Consider the following 12,023-nt stretch of genomic DNA (forward strand, 5'->3'; position numbering starts at 1 on the left):
GTGGCCAGGATACGAGCCTGCTTGTGCGGAGAGACCCCTCCGTACGAGATTGTGGCCAGGATACGGTTCTGCTCTTACAGAATGACCTCTATGTGCGAGATTATGGCTAGGATTTGAGCCTGCCCGAGTGCGGGATTGTGGTCAGGACATTGTCTACAATACAGGTACGAGAATGATGTGAGTTTTAAGAATAAGTGTTTCGAGATATCAACTTCCAAGGATAAATTCAGTACAGAGTTTGATTTACGGTTGAGGGGATTTAAAAATGGTTTTGAAAGACAAGATTTTTTGAAAGTAGTTATAAAGCTGGAGGATTTCCAAGAAACGAAGTGTGTGAAATTGGATAGATGTTTGTTTGTGCCGCGTGTTGTATGGTTTTTGTTCGTTAGGACTTGGGCTGGTTAGAACTTGGTAAGGTTTAGGCTTGAAGCTTGAGAAGGGAAGCGACGGTGATTATGACATGAGGTTATTAATTAGGATGTGAATGTTTGAGGTTGATGTTGAAGTTAATAGTAACGATTAGGCAATTGATTTGCAAGAATACTTTATTATTATTATTGATGAGATTTGATGTGCATATGAGGAGTTTTTGATTACCTTGATGCTTGGATGATTGGTAGCGGAATGTTTTGTGATTAAGTAATTATGGATATTTTGTGGATTGTTTTTGAGTTTGGAGATTGGGAAAATTATTGAGGACATTTATTATGTCACTTCACTCATACGAGCTCTAGTGAGCTTACCGGATTTGTCGTATAACCTGGTACACCATGGATATGGTGTATGATTTGTGTTTTTGCAGGTTAAGCAGGCTGAGAAAGCAGTGGGGAAAAGACGATGCAGTGGGACCCAGAGAGATTTATTTAATTGTTTTTACTAAGTGGTTTGTTTAAAATGCTTTTGACAGAATTATATTTACTTACGTTGTTGTGCATGGCTCAAAAGTAAGAGAAAACAGATTTAACAGTTTGATGTTCAGTATTTTCATGGGCCCGAGGTTTGTGGTGTTTCATATAATAAAATAGAGTGCGAGCCCAAAAACATTTATGTAAATCACTTTCTAAAATCGGTTTAAATCAAATTAAAATGGGTCACACTGCCTCGTCTTCTCCTCACTACCTCCTCAGCCTGCTTAATCTGCAAAACACAAATAACCACATTGCACCATATCCATGGTACACCGGTCATTCAAACAAACAACCCGGTAAACTCACTAGAGCTTGTATAAGTGAAATGACGAAATAATTATCCTCAATAATTTCCTCAATTTTCGTACTCAATAAATAATCCACAATAAAATCCAAGTATAAATAATAATTATCCACTCACATAATATTTCGATCACCTGATCCAAGCATCAAGATAATCATAATTCCTCATATCCACATCAAATCCCACCAATAAAAATGTAATAGTCATTCCAACAATTCAAGCTTAATCATCCACCATTAACCTCAAATATAATTTATATGCCTATACCATATCTCCATGTAACGATCCGACCCAAATTTCCACTAGAAATTTAAATTTTTATTTAATTATGTTTTTAAGAGATTTTTTAAGGATGATGAATTTTATTTTAAAGATTTTAAGATTTATTTAGAAAATAAAAAGGGTTTTGATTTAAATTTTTTAAAATTTTTGTTTTAAATTGGGTTTGACCCAAAAGTTGACTTTTTATTCTATCGGGCTTTTGGTTTTGACTTTGGACCCGTTAGATAGGTTTCGAGTTCACGATTTCATAGACACGTAGCACGCGTCGAACCGAGTTGCGGTTTGAAAGATATGAACGTTCGAAGCGAGGGGCAATTTTGTAAAATTGACAAATTGGGTTTAAAAATCAGATTTTTCTAGAAGTCTCTCTCTCTCTCTAGATCATTCTCTCTCCCTTTATTTATTCTCTCTCCCCGCACTCTCTCTCGGTTTTCTCCTCTCCCGCACCCCTCCCTTGCGCTCACCAACCCCAGCCACCTCCACTCACCATCGCCGGCCACCCTGCCAGCCTCTGGCTCCGGCGAACAACCCAGGCGCCGACCACCCTCCCGAGCCCACTCTCTCTCTCTCTCTCTCTCTCTTTATTTTTCTCTCTTTCCCGCAACCCATCCACTGCACACACCGGCCTCAAACCAGCCCAGTTATTTTCGGCCACCACTCAACCAGCCCAGGCCATCGGCGAGCTCCCATCGCCGGCGCAGACCCCCACTGACGTCCTCCAGCTAGCCTAGCCCCCCTGCGCGTTGGTTCTGCTCGAAAAAGCCACACAGGGCCGCTGAACTTTGCCTCCATTTTCAGTCAAATTTCACCTCAAATCTTCAAGATTCTTGGTGGGTTTTTCCACTCTAGGCGACACGGTTGTGGCTCGTGACGATCCGGCGGAGGATCGAAGCTAGGGCTATCTCTGTGAGTGGACTAACTTTTAATTTTTCTGAAATGTTTTATATGTTGATGATTAAATTCCATTACTTAGCTATATTGAGTTTGAATTTAAGCTAAAAGATTTTGAGTTAGAATTTGGTTTTTTTTAAATCTTATTTCCTAAGTTTAAATTGATATATATGGTTTTTGTATTCAAAGTTTCTTGAATTTATGAATTTAGATATTGTGAGTTGAACAAATGCATACTCAAAGTCATGGATTTATGAATTTGGTTTTGTTAAAGAAAGTTTAAAAGGATACGAAAGGATTGAGTTTTATTTTTATATATTTATGATTTGGTCACGGAAAATATGTTTTCAAACCACCTTTGCAGTACCCATCAGGTTATTAGGTTTGGATAGGTCTTTGGGACCCATCACGGCACACACATAGGCTTTGGGCCGTGTGTCGGGATGCTTCGCCCTTTGGGGGCTGCTCTACGTGCACGTAAGACAGAAATTTATGGCTCTGCATGCGTATGACAGATTCTCGGCTCTGCGCATGTATGACAGATTTTCGGCTCTGCATGCGTATGACAGATTTTCGGCTCTGCGCATGTATGACTGATTCTCCGGGTAACTGAGTGGTGTGTGTTTTCAGTTATTAAGTATTTTAAATGATAAGTTTATGGCAGCAAAAGTTTTTAAGTATGACGGTTTCAGTTGAGCAGTTTTATTGATTTTCAGTATTTTGAGAATGGTTTGAGAAGAAAGTTTTCAGCTTAATTATTTATTTATAAATTGACAGTATCGATTTCAGTTTGAGAACTTGTATTTCCAAAATCGATTTTCAACTTCAGATTTTATTATTCTACGAGATTTCTTATGCATTGGGTCTTTGAGGATTTGAAATTGTTTTAAAACTGGGGGATTTCAAAGAGTGACGTGAGGTTTTTAGAAGAGTTTTATTTTAAAGGAATTTGAAAGGATGAATAACTTAAATACTTGGTTTTTATATTTTGTCCACTCACTGAGAGTTTTTCTCATATTTTGTTCTTGATGTTTCCCCAGGTAGTAGCGATCACCGAGGTCGGACCGTACCACGTCGAGGCATTCGAGTTTCTTATCTTCAGCTTATTGGTATATTAGGATCAAGGTTTTCCTTGAAATAAATAAATGAGATATGATTGTATAGTGGATTAGATATGCTCTGATTAGAGTTGTATTAGTTGTGGTGGGCTTGAGATCTTATTTTTGGTTGTGGTAGAGGTGGTTGATGGTTTAGAAGTGTTTTTAACAGTTTTAAAAAGTTGGGTTAGTCCAATTTCAGGGGAGGTTCTGCCGAATTTTCGGTAGGATTTTCCTTGATTTTGGATTCCCACAGGACCCCTTCGGGTTTCAGGGTGGAAATCCGGGTGCGGTCCTGTCACTCCAACCGACTCACGATAATCCAATCCACACATCATATTCCATAATCTCATGGCAAATCATCAACATTCCCATCCTCAAGTAGACTTAACCAAATCCTAGCAAACAAATGCATACATGCAAGCAAAGCAACAAATCAAACTATCTAATTTCACTCACATCGCTCATTGAAATCTCCCAATTTTAAAACAATTTCTCAAATCCATTTTTAAATCATCTCAAAACTGTAAATCGACCTCTGAAGAACAAATAATACTCTGAAGTCGTAAAATTATTAAAATGTTTGAAATAAAACGCAATGCCTTACTGAAACTATCATTAATCTGCCCCTGAGTCCATGAGAGCTTGGGTAGTAAATTCATAGCTCTGTCCAATTCTTATGGTTATTTCAACAAACCATCTCTGGGAAAAAATCCTATCAATTTGATTAACCATAAAACACCCAGGATTTAATCCCTTTTTTATTTATAAACTGGTAGTGAAAGGATGTAACACATACATAAGCAGATGAATAAAAACTGGAAAATACAGAGGTAGAAAACAAAAAAACCAAATATAATAACTTACAAATGCATTTGGAACAGGATACCTCCAAATTGCATTAAGAAGATTACACTCTAAGTAGCACACTCAAACTTTAAATTTAACACTCAAAAGAAGAGTCAAACTCAAACTTCATACTGAACTCTAAACTTGTGTGCCCTCATCTACTAGCAGGGGGAGTCCTTTATAGTAGAATGGGAAAGATTTCATCTTATCTCTTCAAGCGCACGGAGAACTAAGTGGGGGACAGCTGGAAACTGATTGAGATGAATAGTATCCCGCATTAATGTAAACAGTAACCCGCACTAAAGTGAACAGTAGAGCATCTTTATTGAAAAGTAAAATTGTGAGACCCCGTATTTTTCAAAGATTTATTTAAAATATTTTGCGAATTTATTTTAAGGATTTTGGGAATTTATTTGGAATTTAAAAAGGTTTTGGGTTAATTTTTAAATTTTGTATTAAATTGGGCGTGACAAAAAGTTGACTTTTAAAATTAGTGGACTTTTGATTTTCACTTTGGGCACGTTGGATAGCTCTCGAGTCCACGAGTTCGTAGACACGCAGCACGCAACACGCGTCAATCAGAGTTATGATTTGAAAGTTATGGGCATTTGAAGGGAGGGGCAATTTCGTAATTTTGTATGAGTGGGTTTTAAACACCCAAAATCCAGAAATTTCTGGGACACTCTCTCTCCTCTGTCCCTGCGTCTCCCTTTTCTCTCCTCTCTCTCTCTCTCTCCGCTTGCTCTCCCCCTCAGCAGTTTCACCGTTCGGCCACCCCTCGACCAACGGCGGGCACCGGCGAGTTCCTCTCGCCGTCGCCGACCCCCAGCAGCCCTCCCCATCGCCGGTCGACCACTGTCGACGGAGAATCGACGCGATGACCGAGATAGGCTCTCGCCAGCGATTTGCATTTTCCGGCCACGACGCGATGTCGGACCACCTGGGTTCTCTTCCCCAAGTCACGGCGAACCTCCCAGTGGTTACCCCATGCTCCGACGACCTCCCACGGCGGCGAATCGAAGCCACAAGGCCGATCGTCTTCTCCGGCCAGTTTCGGCCATTTCCGGCGAGAATTGGCCGTCTACTCAGGTATCGTTTTGGCTCCTCTCGGCGTCTCCTTCGTGTCTGTGTACTTAGTTTGAGCCATTTGTGATTCGATTCCGATTTTCCTATTTTGCAGCCACGGCCACTGTAGCTTCGCCTTGTGTGGCGGCGATTTGGGTGGTCTTCTTCGTCGGTATGCCTCTTCGGAACCTCCAGAAGCCTTTCCTGGTCCGGTGGTGAGTTTTGAGGCATTTTCTGTGTTGTTTGAAGGTCGAGCAGCCACCGTGTGTGGTGGCGGCCGCCCGTCTCGGCCGTCGAACGGCCAATTTGTGTTTCTGATTGGTAATTGTGTTGATTGTCTGGTCTTAACAGGTACACGGGCTCGGGAAATCTCATTCCCGATGCTGTTATGCTGTTCGATTGGAGATCTGAGCAAAGAAGCCAAGAAGGGCATTTTTGTCATTTTACGTGGTTAAACAGTGAGTGAAACTTAACTAGTTATATTGTTGAGTACCGTAGATGAATGATTTGTTTTGTTTGATTTGTTGCTTTAGGTTAGGAATGCCAAGTGTAGGATTTGGATCTTGAGAAGGAATTGATGAGGATTTGAGGCTAGGAAATCAATTAGGAATTATAGAGTTGCCTGAGATTAATTACTGATTAGATGAGAAATGTCCATTTTCGAGGATCAATGAATTGATGATTAAGCAGTTATTATACAAAACGATCAAATTAATCATTGAGGAAGTGTTGGTATGATTTGAGTGACAGAAAAGCGATGGGTCGTGAGTAGGAATCAACTTCGAAAAAGATTCATTATAGTTCAGACAAAAAGTACGTGTTGATGATGATACCTTTATAGAGGTGAATCTGAGAAGAATTACTAGGGGCATTAGTATACTGTAAAACAATGAAAGTATGAGTTAGTTTCGAGAACATTGTGTTTTGAGGGAAAGCATCCTTTTGATGACTTTTGATGAGTTGGATTGTTAAGGAGAGTTTGAAAAGAATGGAAAAATGTTTAACCATTTATCTCAAAAATGAGTAGAGACTTAAAGAGTATTGAACGACGGCTGTGTTAGTACATGTACAGCAGTGCTCGTGCGAAGAGAACCCTCCGTACGAGATTGTGGCTAGGATACGAGCCTGCTCGTGCGGAGAGACCCTTCCATACGAGATTGTGGCCAGGATTTGAGCCTGCCCGTGCGTGGGATTGTGGCCAGGACATTGTCTACAGTACGAGAATAGTGTGAGTCTCAAGTATAAGTGTTTGAGATATCAGTTTTCAAAGATAAATTCAGTTCAGATTTGATATTTCTTAGCTTGAACAGTTTTATTGTCTTTCCAGTACATCGAGGTTTATTGAGATGAAAGTTTTCAGCCTTATCTTCAGAGTTTGAATTGCGGTTGAGGAGATTAAAAATATATTTGAAAGAAGAGACTTTGAAAATAGTTTTAAAGCTGAAAGATTTCAAAGAGCGACGTGAGTGAAATTAGATAGTTTGTTTTTGTTGCTTTGTGTGCTTGTGTGCATTTGGTTGCTAGGATTTGATTTGGCTAGGACTAGGTAAAGTCTAGGCTTGAATCATGAGAATGGAAATGTTGGTGATTATGCATTGTGGATTATTATTAAGTATGAAAATTTAGGATATCATTGAGGATTTTTGTTGAAGTTATTTCACTCATACGAGCTCTAGTGAGCTTACCGGGTTGTTTGTTTGAATGACCCGGTGTACCATGGGTATGGTACAGTGTGGTTGTGATTGTTTTGCAGGTTAAGCAGGTTGAGGAAGCAGTGGGGAGAAGACGAGGCAGTGGGACTCGGGAGTTTTATTTAATTGTTTTCACACAATATTTTCATTTAAATGTTTTTGGTAAAATTGTTTTTAGTTAAATTTATGAGCATGGCTCAAAGGAAAGAGAAAACAGATTTTCAAGGTTGATGTTTCAGTGTTTTATGGGCCCGAGGTTCGGGGCATTACAAAAATGGCCGACAACTTTATCCGTAAAGATGGGGAAAAATCCCTTCACAGTCATCTTCATTATTTAGATGAGTATCAAATTCTTCTGTTTCGGATGTTGATATCTTGTCCACTTCATCAAGAGCCTCAAGAAGGTGCTGTTTGATGTCAGCTTGGGATAAGAAAGGATCAGCTATTTTAGCTACTTTAATTTGAGATAAAAGTCCTTTAAGGACAGAAACAGATTCCTTTTGGGGATGAGAGGAAGATGCTTCTTTAGCACCTGTCCGAACTTCATTAACAGATTTTATTTTAAATCTGGAAGGAAGCAAATGCTGAATTTGAAACTTGTCCCACAATTTTATAAAAAAATGTCTTTTAAGATGCGGAAGACAGATGAAATCATCTTCCTCAGGGGGAGAAATTTCATAAACTCATTTTAGGATTCAAATCATATCATAAAGATAGAAAAACCAAATAAGAGCTTCACAGTAGTCTGCCAAATCAAAATTAGAAGATCTAAATCTGAAAAAAGAATCTTTTAATTCTAAAGGCAAGAGATCAATAGAAGGACCCCAAGTAAGAAACCAAGCTTTAAACCAATTTGGAAGGGGCTTCTTATCTCTGATTTGAAAATTGAAAAACCAGGAATGTAAAAAAATATCATTTTAAAGACATAAAGCATTTTCCCATGCATGCTGGTAATCAAAATAACTGAAGTAATTTGGGAAGATTTTTGGGTTTCTAAAACGTCTTTTAGACATTGGGTTAGAACCTCAATCTTTCAAAGATAATATCTTTAAGATATATAATTGGGAAAACCCAATGACTCTGTTAGAGTCGTTTCTGTAGTTGTGGATTATTTTAACCGATCCAGTTTCTATGAGAATTGCTTCATAGAAAAACTGGTTTTTTCCCTCAAATTTAGGGTGTAAATGCCCTATTAAATATAACATTGCTACTTCAGCCGGGTTGAGTTCTATGTGAACATCTTCAATGGGTCCAAGGGGGATTTCCATTGAAGGGATATAAGGAGACCTTTTAGGTTCCTCATCTTGCATTTTTTGTTTATTTTTTCCTTCCATGAGTCCTTTTAGGTCCCTGGTTTGTTTCTGGCTCAGCTTGTTGGTCCTGCAAATTCCTCCCCTGCAAGAATTCTCTTGTTAAAAAATCAGGGAGAGAATTATTTTCTCCTTTGATATAATCAATTTGAAAATCAAAGGCAGATAAAATTGCTTGCCATCTAGTAAAAATTTGTTTTGAAGCTATGTTTTTCACATCTTTAGTTAAAATATCTTTAGCTGCTTTACAATCTATCCTGATTAAAAAGGTGTGGTTCAATAAATCACTTTTAAATTTTGTTACACACAAAACTATTGCAAGGATTTCTTTTTTTATTGTTGAACAATTTTGTTGGGCTGGCTTCCAAATACCTGATGTGAACCTTACCAATTGTTCCTTACCTTGAATCCTTTGTTTTAGGATTCCACCATATCCCTGTTCTGAGGCATCAGTTTCGACTATTTTAAAGGCCTCTGGCATATGAATAGAAAGGCATGGTAATTCTTTTGCCTTGGCTTTTAGCCTTTTTACTGCCTCAGTATGTTCTTTAATCCAGGCAGTAGGGTTCTTTCTTAACCTTTAATATAAAATCTTGCTTTCTTTAGCAAGGTCTTGAAAGAAGTCTGCAATATAATTTAGGCTTCCTAGAAACCTCTGCAGTTGAGTTTTCTCTTTTATTTCGTCTGGAAATTTTTCTGCAAATGCTATAGCCCTGTCAATTGGGATTATTGTCCCTTGAAAAATATTGTGACCAAGAAATCTTACCTTGGTTTGGAAGATTTCCATTTTCTTGGCTGAAACAACCAGTCCTGCATCTATAATAACTTTTTGAAAGATTTTTACATGCTTGACATGTTGTCCAAAAGTTTTAGAATAAACCAAGACATCATCAATATAAACAATGGTGAATGAAGAGTAAGGGTTAAAAATCTCATTCATGATGTTCTGGAATTCTGAAGGGGCATTCTTTAAACCAAATGGCATTACATTCCATTCATAATGCCCAAAAGGGACAGTAAAGGCAGTTTTATACCTTTCTTGTTCCTTAATTTGGATTTGCTAATAGCCTGACTTCATGTCAAACTTTGAAAAAACTGTGGCTTCACATAATCTATTCAACAGGTCTTTTTTATTAGGTAAATGGTACCTAATCCACCTTAGGGGTTTGTTTAATGGTTTGTAATTAATTACTAACCTGAGAACTCCTCTTTCTATTTCAGCAGCTTTCTCAACATAGAAAGCTGGGCAACTCCAGGGTGATGTGTTTTTCCTTATCAGGCCTTTTCTTAAGAGATCATTAATCTCTGTTTTGCACAGTTCTAAATGAGTACTATTCATTTCAATGGGCCGGGCTTTAGTTGGTATTTGGGCTTCCTTAAAATCTGGCTCATATGGCAACGAGACCTCATGCTTTTTCCTGTTCTAAAAAGCATTAGGTAAATCAGAACAGATCTTTTTCTCAAGAGTATCATTTATCAGTTTTACCTGGACCTGGGCCTGAGGAGTCTTTAAGACTTCTTCTGTTCTTTTATGCTGAATTTCTTCTTTTAAAGAGAAAAGAAATCTTTCTTTCGTTTCAATTTTATCCCTGATGTTATTGATAAACTTCACCTGTGGTTCTTGAATAAATTGGAAAAAAATGTTAGAACCATGAATTGAAGCCTGTATACCTTCATTGGTAACCTGCATAGGATATACATGTTAAGAAACGGAGTTCCCAAAATACAATTTTGGAAAAGATCCCTTACCATTAAAAAGGATGTTTCTAAACAAATTCCTTTATTACAAACTGCAACATTCGAAAGTTTGTAATTTATTTTCATCTTTCTTCCATTTGCAGCATTCAAAGTCTGCGTAGTTTGAAAAGAACTTTGTTGGGACTATACCTTCTCTTAGGCAGTTTAAATCTGCCCCTGAGTCCATGAAAGCTTGGGTAGTAAATTCATAGCTCTGACCTATTCTTATGGTTATTTCAACAAACCATCTCTAGGAAAAAATCCTATCAATTTGATTAATTTGGTTTGAATTAGTCAAATCTTCTGTTTTAGGATTTTCTATTCCTTTTCCTTTTAAATTTTCTATTTCTTCTGAGAATTCATCTTCGAATTCTTGTTCTTCAAACCTTTCTGAAAGATGGGTTAATTCTAAAAGATTGATCCTTCCTTTAAGCTCTTTTACTTCTCCTTTTATCTCATTAATTTCTTTTTTTAAATCTGAGATAGAGGGTTCTTGGGCTTCCTTTCTTTGGGAAGTTTCTACCCTTTCAATTATATGTTGAAAGCTATAAGGTTCTACTGGGGAAGGAAAAGTGCTTTCCTTTCTTTTCATAGGCTGTGAATCTTTTATTGTTCCTAGGTATTGTTCTAAAGCAAGTCTTTTTTGGACAGGGTCTTCTAATTTATCAATTAGGTCTAACAACAGATTATCTTGGCTAGTTAGAACATTTACCTCAAATTGCCTAGCCCTTTTGCATAAACAAGAGACTTCTGAGTCTTGACTGCTTGAGCTTGAATAACCATCCTCCGTGCTATCTTCTAGACCTAAGACTTCTTCACTGGAAGACTCTTCTGAGTTGTAACGACCCGACCCAAATTTTCACTAGAAATTTAAATTTTTATTTGACTATGGTTTTGAGAGGTTTTTAAAAGATGTTGAATTGTATTTGAAAGATTTTGAGATTTATCTGGAATATAATAAGGGTTTGGATTTAAAATTTTTGTTTATTTTATTTTTGTTTTAATTTGGGGCTTTACCCAAAGTTGACTTTTAAAATAAATGGGCTTTCGATTTTGACTTTGGGTCCGTTAGATAGGTTTCGATCCCACGATTTTATAGACACGAAGCACACGTTGATCTGAGTTACAGTTTGAAAGATATGAGCGTTTGAAGTGAGGGGCAATTTCGTAAAATGGACAAATTGGGTTTAAAAATCAGATTTTTCTAGAAGTTTCTCTCTCTAGAACATTCTCTCTCCCTCTATTTAGTCTCTCTCTCTTCGCACTCTCTCTCTCTGTTTTTCTCCACTCCTGCACCCCTCCCCTGCGCCCACAACCCAGCAGCCACCACCCACCCCTGCCTGCCTTTGCTTCCGGCCAGCACCCCCAGGCGCCGACCATCCTCCCCCGGCCACTCTCTCTCTCTCTCTCTTCATTTTTTTCTCTCTCTTCCCGTGTTCTCTCCCTCTCCCGCACACCTCACTGTGCAGCACCACCACGACCAGAAAAAAAAAAAATCACGCCGCCGACCTCCTCTCGCAGTCGCCAATTAACCTCCGACGAGCCTCCCCCGACGCCGACGAGCTCAGCTCGGCCCTCCTCCAGTCAGCCCAGACCCACGTGCACAGTAACGACGCCAAAGACACCCCTCTGTCTCGTCGGATTTCGGCCGAATTTCAGCCCCTTTCACCTCTATTTTTGGTGAGATTTCTTCCCTTTCCATTTCCCTAAACTTCCGTTGATTAATTTCGAGTAATTGGGAATCTGAAATTTCTGGGTTTTTGAAACCATTTCGGGTTGTTCTTTAATTTTCGGACTAGAGGACTATTTTTGTTGTTATGAATAATAAATTCTATTCCTAGGAACCCTAATTGTGGTTTAAGATGGAAGGATTGAGTGGGCTTGAGGAA

At 38.5% G+C, this 12,023-nt stretch overlaps 1 pseudogene across 1 annotated transcript in view; it reads left to right on the top strand.

The window, feature by feature from the left end:
- Positions 1-5,746: 5,746 nt before the first annotated feature.
- The window catches only part of LOC147277651 (mitotic-spindle organizing protein 1A pseudogene), a 56,850-nt pseudogene continuing 50,573 nt past the window's right edge, over positions 5,747-12,023 (top strand). Inside the window, exon 1 of the transcript XR_015123956.1 lies at positions 5,747-5,854. The product of XR_015123956.1 is annotated as a mitotic-spindle organizing protein 1A pseudogene, transcript variant X1 (transcript). The remainder of the gene's footprint in view (positions 5,855-12,023) is intronic.

The sequence above is a fragment of the Dryas octopetala genome, chromosome 8, assembly GCF_963921425.1.
Source record: "Dryas octopetala chromosome 8, drDryOcto1.1, whole genome shotgun sequence".
Lineage (NCBI taxonomy): Eukaryota > Viridiplantae > Streptophyta > Magnoliopsida > Rosales > Rosaceae > Dryas > Dryas octopetala.